This window comes from Sus scrofa, chromosome 13 (assembly GCF_000003025.6).
Source record: "Sus scrofa isolate TJ Tabasco breed Duroc chromosome 13, Sscrofa11.1, whole genome shotgun sequence".
Classification (NCBI taxonomy): Eukaryota; Metazoa; Chordata; class Mammalia; order Artiodactyla; family Suidae; genus Sus; species Sus scrofa.
Window position 1 is genome coordinate 56880189 of NC_010455.5, and position 18469 is coordinate 56898657.

Below are 18469 nucleotides of genomic sequence, written 5' to 3' on the forward strand. Positions count from 1 at the left end.
ACATCACTGTTTGCTGTGATATTTTTAGTGTGACTTACTGATCACTGTGATTTCTTATTATCCTAATTTTATAGATAGGGAATTGAGGTTCATATTAACTTTTTTTAGTAAAAATCTACTGGGTTTCTGAGTTGAAATGCAGACTCTGATTAAGCTGCTCCCCAAGCCCAGGTGAAGGATGATATGTGGAAAGAAAGAAGGGGTGCCGCTACCAGGAACATTTCTCAAGTTCTGTTGCAATAATCTATTATCCCCACCTTCATTCAAAACCTGTGTGTGAGAGGTGTGGGGAATACAATGGCAGAGCCTGTTAAGTATTCACAGTGAAGCAGAGGGTTTAATGAGGTGGAAGTCTAAGGTTCTTAAACTTGATGGTTGCTATAAGGTGGCAGTGCAATGGAAAATGAGGTGGTAAATTTGGATAAACACTCTAGAAATCTTCTGGAAGGAAAGGTTTCTTCTCAGTATTCAGAGTTCTTGAAGTCTCTCGAACCTTGGTCAAAATAACAGGCCTTCTAAGGAAAAAAGACAAAAGAACAAATGATTCCATGCAGAGAAAGACAGAGGTCAGTGGGTATTTAAAGGGTGGCAGGGTGGTTCTGGGTTCTAGTCACCTTGTCCACTAGGAGCAGATCATAATCTCAGGGGCAGTTGTGAAAAGGTCTATGAAAGGTGGTAAGGTTAGTAACCATGGCCAACTTCGTCGTGCTGTATCCTGGGTTAAGCATAAATGTTTACGTAAATAGCCTTCTTTCTTGCACTTAAAAGAATTATGTGGCTTAGTTGCGGCCTGTTAACTAGGAGCTGTGGAAACAACAGGAGCAGCTGGCTCAGCTCAAGCCTCTGTTCCTTTGCACCTCCAGGTAGCACTGATAGGCACCTACAGCAACAACACTAGTAGATGGCCAAAGAAGGCATGTTTGTACCAGGGACAGCTCTAGCCTTTCTACATCAGAGAGGTGCACTGTCAGAAATCTGAGAAGGGGGCTAGGAGCTGACCTTGAATCTCTCTGCACAGCAGACAGGCTATTTTTACTGTAAGCTTCTTTGGGATGTCTTAGAGTTGATGGAAATTAGGGGAGAATTAGCCCCTTTCCCTGAGGTATAGGTTGGTACCACACTTGCTCTTTATTTGTAAAAATGTTAAGCCTTAGTTTTTTTTTTCTGTCTTTTTCTAGGGCTGCACCCATGGCATATGAAAGTTCCCAGGCTAGGGGTCTAATTGGAGCTGTAACTGCCAGCCTACACCAGAGCTGCAGCAGCAACAGGGGATCCGAGCTGGGTCTACAACCTACACCACAGTTGCAACCTATACCACAGCTCGTGGCATCGCCAGATCCTTAACCCACTGAGCGAGGTCAGGGATGGAACCCAAAACCTCATGGTTCCTAGTTGGATTCATTAACCACTGAGCCACGACAGGAGCTCCTTAAGCTCTAGCTTTGATGCCTGTAACATCAGGGTAGAGGCTTGCTTTGTGCTATGGGGGTGGGGGAGAACTTTTCCCTCCTTCCCATCTGGGATCTTTGGTCTAATAATGAAATTGATAAGAGGAAGGTTAACAGGAGGAAAACTAACTTAACTTTGTACTTTGTACTGAGATTCACAGACGGTCAGGCAGTTGAGGCCTACATATCATCCTGAGCTAGGAGAAGGGGCGAGGAGCTGGGCTTCAAAGAGGTGAAAGACAATTCACAGGCAGGTAACAAGAACACATGTTTGGTAATCAGATGTCTCTCTTGCCATGAAGATAGCTTTTTCTGATATAAAAATTACTTGTGATAATAGTTCTCTCTTTCTGGGACACTCTCCTGATCTATATTCTTTTATGCCCTTAGGAGAGAGGCAAACAGCTTTTATAGAGTCTGCTTGGTCTTGATTGACTCAAAAAAGTTGGCACACTTGCAGGTGGCATACGTGGCTCCCCCTCAGTGGCAGCCCATCTGAGAGAGCTTATGTGGTTTTCCTGCATCGAGAAGTAAGGATGAGATACAGTTCGATTTTCATTTAGAACAGATACAGTTAGAGCAAATGGGATAGTCCTGGAACACCTGGAGTACCATGTGGCTCCCTGAACCTCTCAGGTGTAGATAGAGCTTCTCTAAATCCCCAAGGCAACACTTGGGACTACTAGCATAAGGCAGACACAGGTATTTACACTTCATATTGTAACAATAGTTATTGAAACAATAGTTATGATTCAGAGCTCTTCCCTGGTTATCTGAGGAGCCAAAGCTACAGAATGAATATCTGTGTCCCCCTGGAAATTCCTTAGTTGAACTGAATCCATAGTGATGGTGTTAGGGGGTGGGGCCTTCAGGAGGTAATTAGGTGGTGAGGGTGGAGCCTTTGTCAATGGGATCAGTGCCTTTATAAAAGAGCCTCGGAGCACTCTTTCACTCCGTTCACTTGTGGGAACACAGCCAGAAGACAGCTACTTGTGGACCACGGAGAGAGTTCTTACCAGACACAGAATCTGCCGGCGCCTTCGTCTTGGAGGACTGCCCAGCCCCAAAACTGTGAGAAATAAATTTCTGTTGTTTATAAGTCACACAGTCTCTGGTAGTGTTTAGAGCAGCCTGAACAGATGATGACATCCAGGAAATCATCTCTTTCTCTCCTTTGAAATGCTAGGAAGTGAGCCTGCTAGAAGCTGGCTGATGATAAAGCATGTGTCCGTACCTCCGCAGCATTTAGCAGCATAATTTGTCTTCATTACTTTTCATATTGGTGAGTCTGGTTTCTTGCATTCATCTTTTACCTCCAGTCTGTGTTTCATATTTCACAGTGGCAAGGATCCTAATCTCTTGTTACTTTGTGCTCCTCCACTGTATACGTCAGGATTAAAATGCATGCCTATTGAATAATTGAAAAAAATAAGTGATACCATTTTCGTTAAGGCAAGTTTAACTTGGCAGCAAGGTCTCTTTTTAAAATTATGCTTAAAAAGAAGTTTTTTCTTCTATCATTTCGCTTGTGACTCCTGGCTCCAAATATAATGAGACTATTTCCTTGCCCTGGTGGCAACTTCCTTTGCATAAAATCCAAATTAACCACAATGAGGTGGTTTAGGCCTTGGGGCAGGCTGGGATTACTCATTTTCCTCTATTTTATCTTCATATTTCAGTTACTATTATCCTTCATATTTCAGTTCTCCTTAAAATTGCATTCAACTTCCTAAGAATTTTTTTTTTTTTATTGAGAAGTTTCTAGTGGCTATTACCTTAATATTAAGATAATTTAAAAGTTTGTATTGCCTGAAGAAAATTAAAATTAAATGCATTCTATTGGTAAAATTTTCTCTTTTGAGAATCTAAAATTACCTTACACTTTATATTTCATGATCTTCACTAATTCAGCATTAATACTTAATCAAATTCTTCTGGGTATCTCAAAGACAAGGCCAGATGCATGTTGATTTTCTCCATTAAGTGTTTGTATAAAGCCAAAAAAAATTCTAAATGTAATGAAACTTTTTCTCAGCAAATATCCTCCCTATGATTTAAGAGATACTTTTTGTTAAGAAAATAGGTTTAAAATGTAAACTAATTCCAAGAAACAATTAAAAGCAAATTGAGCACATTTCCTTAAGGAGAAGTTCCAATGATTACCACAGAAGTGCATTTGCATCGATACTGTCATGCAAATTTGAGTTTGATCAGCTCTGCTGTTGACGGCCAGTTTTAAAACGGTGTTTTTTGTTTTTTTTTTCCTATGGGGTGGGATTGAGTTTGTTTTCTGTCAGAGCTGGTAGTTTATTCAATTCATATTTGTTTTTTTTTGTCATGTTTTCTGTTTATTCTTACTCTAAATGTTTTGCCCCGACACATGCTCAATAGATTTAAGTCCTTGCACATAGATTTTCACTAAATTTCACAAGCTTCTGTGCTATATTTTATTTACAACAGTGAGTCTAATACTAATTTGGAATAATAAAGTATAAGATTTTCTGGAAGTTGTAGCAGTGGCTGGCATGGAGAGTACATTAAAAGAGGACTGGTTTGTGCTGTCAGTAGTTACATTGTATTAACTTTCATAATGGATGGAATTGTTTATACAGGTTCCTTCCCCTTCACTAAAGATGATTATACATGTCATAAGTATATGTTGCAAAATTCAATAATTACGTATTCAGAGCCATCTGTAAATGTTACTTTTGCTTAACACAGAAAACAAAAAACAATCTTGGGAATTAGGCGGATTTGGATTTAGATCCCCTATCCATTATTGGGACTTAGTTTTAGGAAACGATTCACTCTGCTTCTCTTGTAATGTTCTGGAACATAGAAAGACAAAGAACTGATTCAGGTGGTGGCCAAAATATTAGCTAAAATTAGGCTTCTCTAGTAATAAGTGTTAAAAGGACATTGAGTGGGACTTTGTATTTTTATCCTTGTTGCTCCCAAATGGGTAATTCCAACTCATAGCTGAAGACAGAGATTAACCTAATAAACCACTCAGGGGTTCCCCAAGGGTTGAAAGAAACCAGATTTCCCCAACTGTTACCTCAGTGGACTAGTTTTTGCACCTGAATATTTGGGGGCAGGAAGGTGAGCATGGCTCTTTGAAATGTTTTAGCCACAGTACAAGAGCACCTGTTGGTGATAAGAGGCACCTGTCTCTGTAGCACTTGTCCCTTTACAAAGCTAAGTGAAGGGGTTCACTTAAACATTCCATTTGTGTAGACTGATGTATTTGAAAGACGGGAGATTGGCGGTTTTTTCCCTGTTAACTGAATCAGTGATGATCTCTCCTGATGTGTTCCTGTGTCACTGTGAGCAGAGCAGGAGAAAACAAAGGAGAGAGGGTAGGGTGGGCCAGTGAGCAGCTCCTGCTTTCACCTTTGGGCCCAGCAGGGCTGCCTGAAATGCCCCATCTATCAAAGAGAACTTGGTGTTAAGTAGCTGGGCTCCAGCTGTCTTGCTGGTACCTCACCTAGGGGGCTGCCAAGAGCCCACTGATACCAGCAGCAAGAGGCTCTGGGACATGCAGTTACGGGGGAAGCTAGGGCCTCAGCAGGAGCCCACACAACCAAAGGTCCAGGCTAGAAGAGTCAGCTCTCATTCACAGATGCTTGAGAGAGAGGAGAGATAAAAGAAACCACATTGGTCTCCTCCTCCCAGGTCCTTCCAGCATAATTGTGGCCAGAAATGGCAAAGGAGGGAGCATTCTGAATCAGTCTGAGTTTTAGTGATAAAGCATGACTTGAGGCTTACAGAATAAGATATCACAGAGTGATGGGAAAGGAGAATCTGGCAAAATAGTGCTGAAAGCAGTGTTTGAAGAAAAAAAAAAAAGTGAATTCATTTCATGCTAATGTTCGAACCGAGTTTGAGAATCATTGATAAACCAGTCACAGCTGGATTAGAGAACTCTGTGAGGCCTCCTACTTTATTTTCCCTGAATTTAGACCCCTTGTGCCCACTGATTATTTCTAGCCAGTCACAAGCAGAGAGGTTGACAGATTACAGAAGTGCACTTGATATATTTACCAAGTAGAAATTCTCATGAGATGAAATGAAGGGAATTTGTGAGGGTGTAGAAACTGTCAAAATTTTAAAAATTTGAATGCACATCGGCATAGCTAGAAAGCCAGGGATGCAGAGCTGCAGAGGCTGATATTTTCATGCTGAGCCCTGGAAATCAGGAAATATGTGATAACGTTATCTGACAAATAGATTCAGAGGAGCAATGGAGAAAGGAAAGGGAAATCAAAGTGAACATTGATGAATGTGCTAAGAGTATTGTGTGTTGTGGAAGCACTGTGCCTCTTCCTTTTAATATGTGCATTGTGTTCCAAGCACTCTGATGAAAAATCGTCTTTCATGTTAAGTGGAGATCATGTTTTTGTGACATTTCTATTCGGTAGTCATATCTCTAACTATTAAAAATCACATTGCGATAAAACACTTCTGTAAAGTGCTGACTGTGAAGTCATATGCTAGACATTTTCTGCAGTGTAGCAGGATTTCAACGGAATTGGGTACATGAAAGTTTTATATTTCTAAATAACATACATAAAATTAATTTTACAGTTGCCTTGAATACATGGAATTCTTACACTTATTTTTTTTTTAATTTCCACTGTTTTTTAACTTTACAATAATATTGATTCTTTTGTTTAAAACATGCTTCGAGTTCCCTCGTTGCTCAGTGGGTCAGGGATCCAGCATTGTCACTGCTATGGCTCTGGTTATAGCTATAGCATGGGTTTGATCCCTGGCCTGGTAACTTCTGCATGGTGCAGACACAACATCAATAAAAACATGTAGCAATGCCAAAAATATTGGGGGGGGGAGATTTATTCTTTTCAAAACCTCAGGATATATTTCTGATTGTTGCTGTAGTTGTTTTGCCTCTCTGCTTAACTTGTTCTTGGTGAAATTTGCAAGTCTCCATACCTTTCCAAGTCTTAACGGGTAGTTATAGACTTGTGTCCAATTCATAACTTTGTTTTTTATTCCAATCTATACACTGTTCTTTGTCATTTCATTTCTTTTTTTTAAGGTATGGTTGATTTACAATGTTGTGCTTTCTTATTTTTTAAAATTGTAGTTGATTTTGTTCTTTGCTGTTTCTCAATGGATTTAATGGTCTTTCTCCCAATCTTAAGTTTAGTAGTAGATAATTTTAATGCATAAATTTCAAGTCTTCTTTGCCTTTTCAAGAACATAAGCTTCTTTGATTACGAGATACTGCCTTTTGGCTCTGTGGACATAGGAAGATGAATAAAACATAGATCAGGTCCTCAGGTAGCTTATGTGGTAAGTTAGTGCATTAGCCATGACACTTAATTTTTTTTAACTTTTTGTATTTTTTGGGCTGCACTATGGCATATAGAAGTTGACAGGCTAGGCATCCAATTAGAGCTGCAGCTGCCAGCCTACACCACAGCCACAGCAACACCTTATCTGAGCCACGTCTGTAATGTACACTGCAGCTCATGGCAATGCCAGATCCTTAACCCCCTGAGGGAGGCCAGGGATCAAACCTGCATCCTCTTGGATACTAGTCAGGATTGTTACTGCTGAGCCATGAAGGGAACTTCAGCCCTGACACTTTATATTGGAAGAAGCCTAAAGCAAGACTTTTGGTCTTATGACTAGAAGTGCTCTGGATCTGTTAACGTTGTGGAGAAGACTAAGGCAGCAATCAGCACATTTTGTGATACACATTCCAAAGATGCTCCCAAAGGTGACTGACTCTTGGATTCCTATTTCCAACTTGATTCATTTACTCATTCGTTCACCAAATAGTTACTGAACTCATGTAATTGCCAGGCATTCAGTACTGGGGATACAAGGATGAATAAGACAAATGTCTGCCATTATGGGAGTTACAGTCTAATCTATGGCACTAACAAACAGCCAAACCAATGAAGAGATGATCAAGTGTCAGGTGGTAATACTTCCTATTCAGGAAAGTAGAAATGGGGACATGGGCCACTTTTAAACAACATGGCTAAGCAATGCCTCTCTGAAGGCATGACTTTAGATCAGAGATTAGTTGTGTGAATATGTGGGAAGGAGCCATTGGAATGAATGGAACAGCAGTTGTAAAGAACCCAGGAAAGACAGAGCTTGACACGGCATTCTAAGAACAATGAGGTGGTCTTGGTAAATCAAGCACTTCATGGAAGTTCTGTGCATTTTTCAGTCTTTCTGGTATTGCTGAGAGTATATTAGCTAGAATATGCTTTGTGGCTTTCTCATGACCAAAGAGAGTTTGCCCCTCCTGTGACCACATGATTGCAGTCTCTGACAGTGGTCGGTTTGCCAAGGGAGAGTTCCTCATCCAAAAACCTCAATCATTGTTTTAATTTGGCCGCCTTTTTAACATAAGTATTAAAGTTCTTTAATTCCTTTGAGACAATTATCACTTCTAAACTTTTTCTCCTTAGCCCCTTTCATCTCATTTCAATCTTGTTCAGGAGATGGGTCCTCTCTAGACCTTAATTGTTTTGGCATTAAGCCTCATCCATACGAGTAGGAGCTAAATTCAGCATATTCACATTATTTCCTCTCTCTTCCCTCTCCTGTGGATGAATGCAGTCACACGTGTTAGGAGATGATCAGATAGATGTCAGATGCTAGATTCATGTTTTCTATTATCATATCTTCTTTCAAAAATTTTAGCCTTATGAATATGAATGCTTCTTGTTTTAAAAGAGAATTTGTCTATGTTTAAACAGGAGGTGGCAGGTGGCAGGATGGTAATAGGGCACGGATGTGTTTCCTAACTGTTCTCATCTATTTTTGCGCATATGGTAGTCCCTCATACTCCACCCAGAGATTCTTTCTGAAATAGAAACTTGGTCATACCATCTTTTTGCTTTAAATTACTTTCTGTTCCTTAACTTTTGATTGTCTTGGGTAAAAAGAAGCTTGGTTTACAAAATGGTTTACAAAGCTTCAAGAATACCAACCTAAGTAACTTGCAGGCTCAACTCTGAACACATCCCACCTCTCTACACTAACTCCCATCCACATCCCAACTCTCTACACTAATTCACATTCACTCTGCATTTCCTCCAGGCTGTCTTGACCACAGAGCCTTTACATGTGCTCACCTATCTGTGTTCACCACACTCTCTTCCTTCTTTGCCCAGCTAGCTCCTGCATGCATGGCCTCCCTTAGCTCAAGTCACTGGTCACTTCATCAGATTCATCTTACCTGGGTAGTTTAATCTCCTCTTTCAAACTAGTACACCTTGCCTCTCCATCTTTGCATTTATCATATTTTCAGTTTTATCTTTGTGTGATTATATAGTTAATGTCTATTAACCCCATATGAATGTAAGCTCCATGGCAATTGGAAGAACATCTATATTTGCTAACCATTTTTTCCCATGGCTTAGCCCTGTGTGTGCTACATGGTCAGTACCTAATAAATATTTTTGGTGTGAAAAACCAAGATGAATAAGAATGAATTATGAATGAGAATAAATGAGTGAGTGTCCACATCAGATCTGTTCAATAGAACTTTCTTCAATGGTAGAGATGTTCTTTGTCTGCCTGATTCAATAAATATGGTAGCCTCTTGCCACATGTGGCTATCGAGTGCTTGAAATGGACTAGTGTGACTGAGAAACTAAATTATTAACTCTATTTCATCTTAGTTAATGTGAACATAAATGGCTGCTGTGGCTAATGGCTACCCCCTTTTTTTTTCTTTCTTTTTAAGGCCACACCTGCAGCGTATGGAAGTTCCCAGGTTAGGGGTCATATCAGAGCTACAGCTGCCGGCTTATGCCACAGCCATAGCAATGTAGGATCTTGTAGCAATGCTGGATTGTTAACCCACTCAACAAGCAAGGCCAGGGACTGAACCTGCATCCTCATGGATACTAGTCATGTTCATTTCTGCTGAGCCACAACAGGAACTCCTTACCATTTTGGAAAGAATAAATCTGGACAGAATACTGTATCACATGGAATTTCTGATGACTGCAAAACATCATGCACTCATACAGACACATTTTGGGTATTATTCAGACATACTACTATTCCAATATAAGTATCTTTGCCTGGGTTAAACCATGCTCAAATTCAACATTCACAGCTCTTAAGCCAACTAATGCTATCCTGAGATAAGCAGAATCAATAGCTTTCTATGCAAATAAGTTAAATGTGGAAATAACTGATTTCCAAGTTTACTAACCCTTAACCTTCTAAACCCAGATACTGCTATTGAACTCTCTGGTGCAGTCATTGTTTGGTTTATTTATTTATTTATTTTTCTGTAAGGTAGTTTGGCTGAACACACATGCTACCAATAGCTCCCTTTCATTGTAAGCATTGTTTGCTTTTAAATACCCTTACCATGGTTTTCAAATTTTAAATAAAATATTTTTTGACCATTTTCAGGAGCATCTAAGGCATCTGTAATAAACATTTTCTTCCCCCTGTGTAGGAAGTACACGTCTATTTTGCTTCAATGTGTATTTTGTCCCATGTTCCTTTCATTTATATGGGGATTTACCGAATTGCTAATATGCAAGAAATATTGATATTTTATTGAATTTCTCATGTTTTCTATCTAAACCACCATAATCCTTGTAGCACCTTCATTTATTCTAGGTGGATCATAGAACTTAACCTCAGCATTTTCATGAGACAAGATGCAATGTCTTCCTTTTCTAAGCAATTTAGACATACATCCTGTTAGCATGGACTTCAGTCTGTTCCTACTCAGCACTGTATCTTCAGTGCCTGGCCTGGCACTGTGCACACAGTATGTGCTGGTTGGGATTATTCTGCCCATTTGCTAATGAAGAAACTGCCCTTTAGTTTAAGGGAAGGCGCAGTGGGATCAGTGATTGTCCAAGTTCACAGAGCTCTTAAGTGGTAAGGCTGGGCCTGTCTCTTACTCACTGCATAACTCATTAGCTACTGTCATACTAATATGCTATGTATGCATTTTGCTATCTTAAAATAATTTATTTTTAAAACTTACTCATTGATCAAATTTCTATCGTCAGGTTGAGGAAATAAATCCATCATTGCACAATGGAGACAAATATCCTACTTGCTTTGTAGTTATTTGTGGATGCTTTTAACGTCCACAGATGACTTTGAGTTTTTTTTTTTTTTTTGATATGTACTGATGGCAAGAGTAGGTCCAGGGTCTATCAGAAAAAACATACCTTAAGAATTATTTTAGTTATTATGTAGAATGGCACAATTTTGTCAACCTCAGTGAAAGATTTTCACGTTTTCCTATGAAGAGCTGGCAGACAGTTTACATTGTCAGACAGGGAACAGTGGACACCTAGGGGCAAGGTGTGTGCCTTTTTCTGGTAGCCTAATTTTTTTATGTATTCATAAGAATGTTGAATGGGGAATTTGATAAGCTTACTATTTTATAATGAGAAATCTTTATTTCCTGAAATTGAAAAGGGGTTATTATTGAATTGTCCTTAGTCTGAAAAGAACACTTGTGTAGAGATAAACTTATGTAAAAGATGCTTGTGTAAAGTTTAAACATTAGTAGTAGTAATTCAAAAACGCTATCAATTGAATATATATCATGTGCTAAGCAATTTTCTAAGGATTTTATGTTTTATCTCATTTAATCTTGAAAACACTATTATTCCCTTTCAACAGATGAAAAAAAAAAAAAAACCTGTGAATGTGAAAGTTTAAGAAAGTAATTCATGTTTTAAAAAGTAGTAATCAGAGGAGTTGGAGTTGAAGTCCTACTGGACTCAAAAGTCTTAATCATTGGTCTATACTGTTCTTTAAAAAATTTTTTTGGGGGAGTTCCTGTCGTGGCGCAGTGGTTAACGAATCTGACTAGGAACGATGAGGTTGCGGGTTTGATCCCTGGCCTTGCTCAGTGGGTTAAGGATCCGGTGTTGCCCTGAGCTGTGGTGTAGGTTGCAGAGGCGGCTTGGATGCCGCATTGCTATGGCTCTGGCGTAGGCCGTCGGCTACAACTCCAATTGGACCCCTAGCCTGGGAACCTCCATATGCTGCGGAAGCGGCCCTAGAAAAGGCAGAAAGACAAAAAACAAAAACAAAACAAAACAAAATTGTTTTGGGAATTCCCTTGTGGTTCAGTGGGTTAAGCATCTGGTGTTGTCATTGCTGTGGCTTTAATTATACCTGTGGTGCAGGTTTGGTCCCTGGCTTGGAAACTTTCACAGGCCATTGAGTGCAGCCGGAAAAAAAAAAAAAAAGTAAAATAAAGAACCAAGAATTAGTATCTAGTGCCCAGATTGTGAGACCAGGAGAGACCATTATTTAATGGTCTCTGTATGTATATACACACATAACATCAACACACTTAATTGGTCTGTTGGTTGAACATAGCAGTATTGAGTCCTGTATAATTTCTCATCCTCTACTGCATTCATACCCATATTTTAGTTTTATCCTTTTCAGGACTGAAAATTGCTTGCACCTCAGACTGCAGTCACTGAGCCTATGGTTTATTTCTCTTACCATATACTGTGAAAATTAGGCAAAAAAGTGCCATTCAGAACTTAAGTTGTTTTTATACTAATAATTTGAAGGGAATAAGTAACTTATTTAGGTAGCTTTATTTCTAAATGATAAATTTGCTTACTCTTCTTATTCTCTATTTGCCCATTTCCTCCTATTATCTTTGACATGCTATTTGTAATTGATGTATGAAAGAGAATTGACTCAGAAGTCAATAAAGTGACACATTGGCTTATTATATAATGCAAATGTTTTGTTTCAACATCTTTTCTATAATGAAGTTTTATTGCTACAGTTTAGAGAGATTTTACATCTGTGCCTGTAACATAATTATAAAAGTTACTTCCAGTGTAGGCATTTGTGTTTTATCTCATGTGGCAGAGATATGAATGTGAGTGAGTGTGTGTGTGTGTGTGTGTGTGTGTTGGGAGGAAACGTGGTTGCTTCAGTACTTCCTCAACTCATGACTGAAACTCTTGTTCTAATTCAAGGAAGAAATAAAGAGCTCTTCAAAATTTATAATACTGAATACTTTGTTCATCTTCTCTGTGGAAATTAACCCAGGAAGCAAATTAAAATTATAAGACTGTCCAAAACAGTTACTTTGCTTAACTGAATATATTTGACCACTACCTTCTATGATTTTAACCTTTTTAGACATTATCTCTGGGGACAGTTTTTCTTAGGGCCTATGGGAGATTCCATTGAAATTACTTACTAGATGTTGAAGTTCCCCCCACAATCCCCAGTGTGCTAAGTGGGAGCTGATCTGGGAGCTGTCGTGTTTGGAAAATACCGTGGTGCCATGAGTTAATTTCATACCCGTCATGAAATCTTTGCAGGAGATCCCAGAGGGGCCTTTCTGTGTCTCACAGCACTGCAAGCCATTCGTTAGTTCCTTTCAAAGCGATGACCCATGGCCAAGAGATCTTGTCGCAACATATGGCAACACCTGTCACTAAGTTTCATGATTGGCATAAAATTAACCTGTTTTCCTCTTTGATTTGCTGCTTTTTAACAATATCCATAAAAAGGATGAGTAGAAGCTGCATTCAAAAGCAATTTACTGTCACTTCAAGAAGAATAATGGTGGATTTTGGATACCGGACTCAAGGAACAAACCATTTCCTTGCAGAAGTACACACACAGTTATTCAATAAATGTGGTGTTTTATGATGTAAAGAGTGGCAGTCTGCAAATCTTAGGAAGCAATGTTGTAGTATCTGAACTCTATTAAGGATGGGAATAAGGTGAGAAAGGATGTTATTTTCAAACTGAAAGAAAAAGCTAGGAAGCTTGGATTCAAGATAAGAGTTGCCCTTTTAAATGGTTTCAAGCAACGTGGGATTGCTCTGATATCTTTGTAAATTTCTCAAGACCAAATCTTAGGATTCTTATGGGAATATGCATAAAATGGACCTATAGAATAACATTCAGCATTATGGCATTATGACAGGTATCTATAGAAAAAAAATAGATTAATGAGATTTAGCCTTTAGAAATTTTCAGTTACTTTTAAGGATAAGACCAGAGAAGAAAATATCCAGCTACTTATCTGTGGATTTCCACTTTCTTTTTTTTTTTATAATTTTTTTTATTTTCCCACTGTACAGCAAGGGGGTCAGGTTATCCTTACATGTATACATTACAATTACAGTTTTTCCCCCACCCTTTCTTCTGTTGCAACATGAGTATCTAGACATAGTTCTCAATGCTATTCAGCAGGATCTCCTTGTAAATCTATTCTAAGTTGTGTCTGATAAGCCCAAGCTACCGATCCCTCCCACTGCCTCCCCCTCCCATCAGGCAGCCACAAGTCTCTTCTCCAAGTCCATGATTTTCTTTTCTGAGGAGATGTTCATTTGTGCTGGATATTAGATTCCAGTTATAAGTGATATCATATGGTATTTGTCTTTGTCTTTCTGACTCATTTCACTCAGGATGAGATTCTCTAGTTCCATCCATGTTGCTGCAAATGGCATTATGTCATTCTTTTTTTATGGCTGAGTAGTATTCCATTGTGTATATATACCACCTCTTCCGAATCCAATCATCTGTCGATGGACATTTAGGTTGTTTCCATGTCCTGGCTATTGTGAATAGTGCTGCAATGAACATGTGGGTGCACGTGTCTCTTTTAAGTAGAGTTTTGTCTGGGTATATGCCCAAGAGTGGGACTGCGGGGTCATATGGAAGTTCTATGTATAGATTTCTAAGGTATCTCCAAACTGTTCTCCATAGTGGCTGTACCAGTTGACATTCCCACCAGCAGTGCAGGAGGGTTCCCTTTGCTCCACAGCCCCTCCAGCACTTGTTATTTGTGGATTTATTAATGATGGCCATTCTGACTGGTGTGAGGTGATATCTCATGGTAGTTTTGATTTGCATTTCTCTTATAATCAGCAATGTTGAGCATTTTTTCATGTGTTTGTTGGCCATCTGTATATCTTCTTTGGAGAAATGTCTATTCAGGTCTTTTGCCCATTTTTCCATTGATTGATTGGCTTTTTTGCTGTTGGGTTGTATAAATTGTTTATATATTCTAGAGATTAAGCCCTTGTCAGTTGCATCATTTGAAACTGTTTTTTCCCATTTTGTAAGTTGTCTTTTTGTTTTCTTTTGGGTTTCCTTTGCTGTGCCAAAGCTTGTCCCTTTGATGACGTCCCATGGGTTTATTTTTGCTCTAATTTCTATTGCTTTGGGGGACTGACCTGAGAAAATATTCATAATGTTGATGTCAGAGAGTGTTTTGCCTATGTTTTCTTCTAGGAGTTTGATGGTGTCCTGTCATATATTTAAGTCTTTCAGCCATTTGGAGTTTATTTTTATGCATGGTGTGAGGGTGTGTTCTAGTTTCATTGCTTTGCATGTAGCTGTCCAGGTTTCCCAGCAATGCTTGCTGAATAGACTTTCCTTTTCCCATTTTATGTTCTTGCCTCCCTTGTTAAAGATTAGTTGACCATAGGTGTCAGGGTTTATTTCCAGATTCTCTATTCTGTTCCATTGGTCTGTCTGTCTGTTTTGATACCAGTACCACACTGTTTTGATGACTGTGGCTTTGTAGTATTTCTTGAAGTCTGGGAGAGTGATGCCTCCTGCTTGGTTTTTGTTTCTCAGGATTGCTTTGGCGATTCTGGGTCTTTTGTGGTTCCATATAAATGTTTGGATTGTCTGTCTAGTTCTGTGACAAATGTCATGGGTAATTTGATAGGGATTGCATTGAATCTGTAGATTGCTTGGGGTAGGATGGCCATTTTCACAATATTGATTTTTTCCAATCCAGGAACATGGAATATCTTTCCATTTCTTTACATCGTCTTTGATTTCTTTGATTAAAGTTTTATAGTTCTCGGCATATAGGTCCTTTACCTCCTTGGTCAGGTGTATTCCGAGGTATTTGATTTTGTGAGGTGCAATTTTAAAAGGTATCGTATTTTTGTATTCCTTTTCTAATGTTTCATTGCTGGTATACAGAAATGCAACTGACTTCTGAATGTTAATCTTATATCCTGCTACTTTGCTGAATGTATTAATCAGTTCAAGGAGTTTTGGGGTTGAGTCCTTAGGGTTTTCTAGGTATGGTATCATGTCATCTGCATACAGTGATAGTTTTATCTCTTCTCTTCCTATATGGATGCCTTTTATTTCTTTTGTTTGTCTAATTGCTGTGGCTAAGACTTCCAAAACGATGTTGAAGAGCAGTGGTAAGAGTGGGCATCCCTGTCTTGTTCCAGATTTGAGTGAGAAGGCTTTCAGTTTTTCCCCATTGAGGATTATATTTGCTGTGGGTTTATCATAAATGGCTTTGATTATATTCAGGAATGTTCCCTCTATACCCACTTTGGCGAGGGTCTTGATCATGAATGGATGTTGGACTTTGTCAAATGCTTTTTCTGCGTCTATTGAGATGATCATATGATTTTTGACTTTTTTTTTGTTAATGTGGTGTATGATGCTGATTGATTTGCGTATGTTGAACCATCCTTGTGAACCTGGGATGAACCCAACCTGGTCATGGTGTATAAATTTTTTGGTATGTTGTTGGATTCGGTTGGCTAAGATTTTGTTGAGAATTTTTGCATCTATATTCATCAATGATATTGAGCGAAAGTTTTCTTTTTTGGTGGTATCTCTGTCTGGTTTTGGAATGAGGCTGATGGTGGCATCATAGAATGGCTTTGGGAGTATTCCTTCTTCTTCCACCTTTTGAAAGAGTTTAAGGAGGATGGGCACCAATTCCTCTTTATATGTTTGATAGAATTCACCTGTGAAGCCATCTGGTCCTGGACTTTTATTTGTAGGGAGTGATTTTATGACCTCTTCAATTTCATTTCTAGTGATCGGTCTGTTCAGTTGGTCTGTTTCTGCTTGATTCAGTTTTGGCAGGCTGTAAGATTCTAGAAAATTGTCCATTTCTTCCAGATTGTCAAACTTGTTGCCATATAGTTGTTCATAGTATTCTCTTACGGTTTTTTGTAGTTCTGCTGTATCCGTTGTGATTTCTCCTTTTTCATTTCTAATTTTGGTTATTTGGGTTCTTCCTCTCCTCTCTTTAGTGAGTCTGGCCAGGGGTTTGTCAATTTTGTTCACCTTTTCAAAGAACCAGCTCTTGGTTTTATGAATTTTCTCTATTGTTTTTTGAGTCTCTATTTTATTGATTTCTTCTTTGATCTTTATAATTTCCTTCCTTCTGCTGACTTTAGGACTTTTTTGTTCTTCTTTTTCTAATTCATTTAGGTGGAGGGTTAAGTTGTCCATTTGGGATCTTCTTTTTTGAGAAAGGCCTGTATTGCTCTAAATTTCCCTCTGAGCACTGCTTTCGCAGCATCCCATAGATTTTGAGAGGTTGTGTCTTCATTATCATTTGTTTCAAGGTAGTTTTTAATTTCCTTCTTGATTTCCTCATTGACTCCACTTTCTTGAAATAAAAATTGACCTAGTGATTCCTCAGTGAAAAAGATAACATAAAATTACCATACTAATCTTGACTTAAATATCTTTTTGCATCTTTTAAGTTCTTAAGAGGTTTATTTTGCATTTGGAGAAAAGGGAACTCTACTACACTTTTGGTGAGAATGTAAGTTGATACAACCACTGTAGAAAAGAATACAGAGGTTCCTAAGAATACTAAAGATAGTTACCATATGATCCAGCAATGGTATTCCTGAGCACATATACAGACAAATCTTTAATTCAAAAAGATACATGGGCTTCCGTGTTCATAGCAACACTATTGACAATAGCCAAGAAAATGGAATGAAACTAAATGTCCAACAGATGAATGGATAAAGAAGATGTAGTACATATATACAATGGAATACTACTTAGCATCAAAAAAGGATAAAATAATGCCATTTGCAGCAGCATGGGTACAACTAGAGATTATCATACTAAGTGAAGAAAGTCAAATAGAGAAAGACAAACACTATATGATATCACTTAGGTTCATTAGTGCCATATTTTATATTTCACTTATCTATGAAACAAATAGATGCATGTATAAGGAGAACAGACTTGTGGTTGTTGAAGGGGAGGGGGCTGCAGGACAGATACAGTGGGAGGTTGGGATTAGCAGATGTAAGTTATACATGGAAGGGATAAACAACAAGATCCTACTGTAAAGCACAGAAAGCTAGAGTCAATGTCCTATGATAAACCATAATGGAAAAGAATATAAAAAAAGCATGTGTGTGTATAAATGTATGTAACTGAATCATGATTCTTTTATTATACATATTATATAACATATACTCATACATATTTATGTAACTGAATCACTTTGCTATGCAGCAGAAATTAACAAACATTGTAAGTATACTTCAATTAAAGAAACAGTATCTGGAAAGGGCTTGGTAACACGTATGTCTTTAGTTTGTACCTGCCTTGTACATCTGGTACATTTCTACCTCCAGATCATATTGCCAAAGTTAATTTGTGAAAAGCTCTATTGAACTGGTTTAAAAGTAAACATTCATAAAGTTAAGTAAAATAGGAACAAACCCAAATGTTTTTCAAGTTCATGTGATCTAGGATGAATCCTACAGTTTAGAAAAGCAAATGTTAAGTTATAAGTTTCACTACAATAGGCATGTTTTGGGAGTTCTCTTGTGGCTCAGCAGGTTAAGGATCTGGCATTGTCCCTTTAGTGGCTCAGGTCACTGCTTTGGCATGGGTTCAGTCCCTACCCCTGGAACTTCCACATGCTGTGAGTGCGGCCAAAAAATAGGCAAGTTGGGTTTACTATTATCAGAGGGAAAAAAGTTTATTTTAATTGAGGGGGGAATTATTTTCTTTTTTCTTTCTTTTTGCTTTTTTTTGGGGGAGATGGGGGTGCACACATGGAGCGTATGGAAGTTCCAAGGCTAGAGGTTGAATTGGAGTTGCAGCTGCTGGCCTATGCCACAACCACAGAAACACAGGATCTGAGCTGGGTCTGCAACCTACACCAGAGCTTATAGCCATGTCATATCTTTAACCCACTGAGTGAAGCCCAGGATCAAACCCATATCCTCTTGGATACTAGT

At 38.6% G+C, this 18469-nt stretch overlaps 1 protein-coding gene across 24 annotated transcripts in view; it reads left to right on the plus strand.

Annotated features, from left to right (window-relative positions):
• Window positions 1-18469, plus strand: part of CHL1 (cell adhesion molecule L1 like) — a 229883-nt gene that overhangs the window by 75880 nt on the left and 135534 nt on the right. The window contains exons 1-2 of one of the 24 annotated variants that reach the window (XM_021069264.1): window positions 1380-2519; window positions 2635-2730. The exons of 22 other annotated variants lie outside the window; for them this stretch is intronic. The gene's annotated coding sequence lies outside the window, so the exon portion shown is untranslated. Of the gene's footprint in view, window positions 1-1379; window positions 2520-2634; window positions 2731-18469 lie in introns of those variants that run through there. One more of the 24 variants, XM_013981903.2, reaches the window with a different exon arrangement.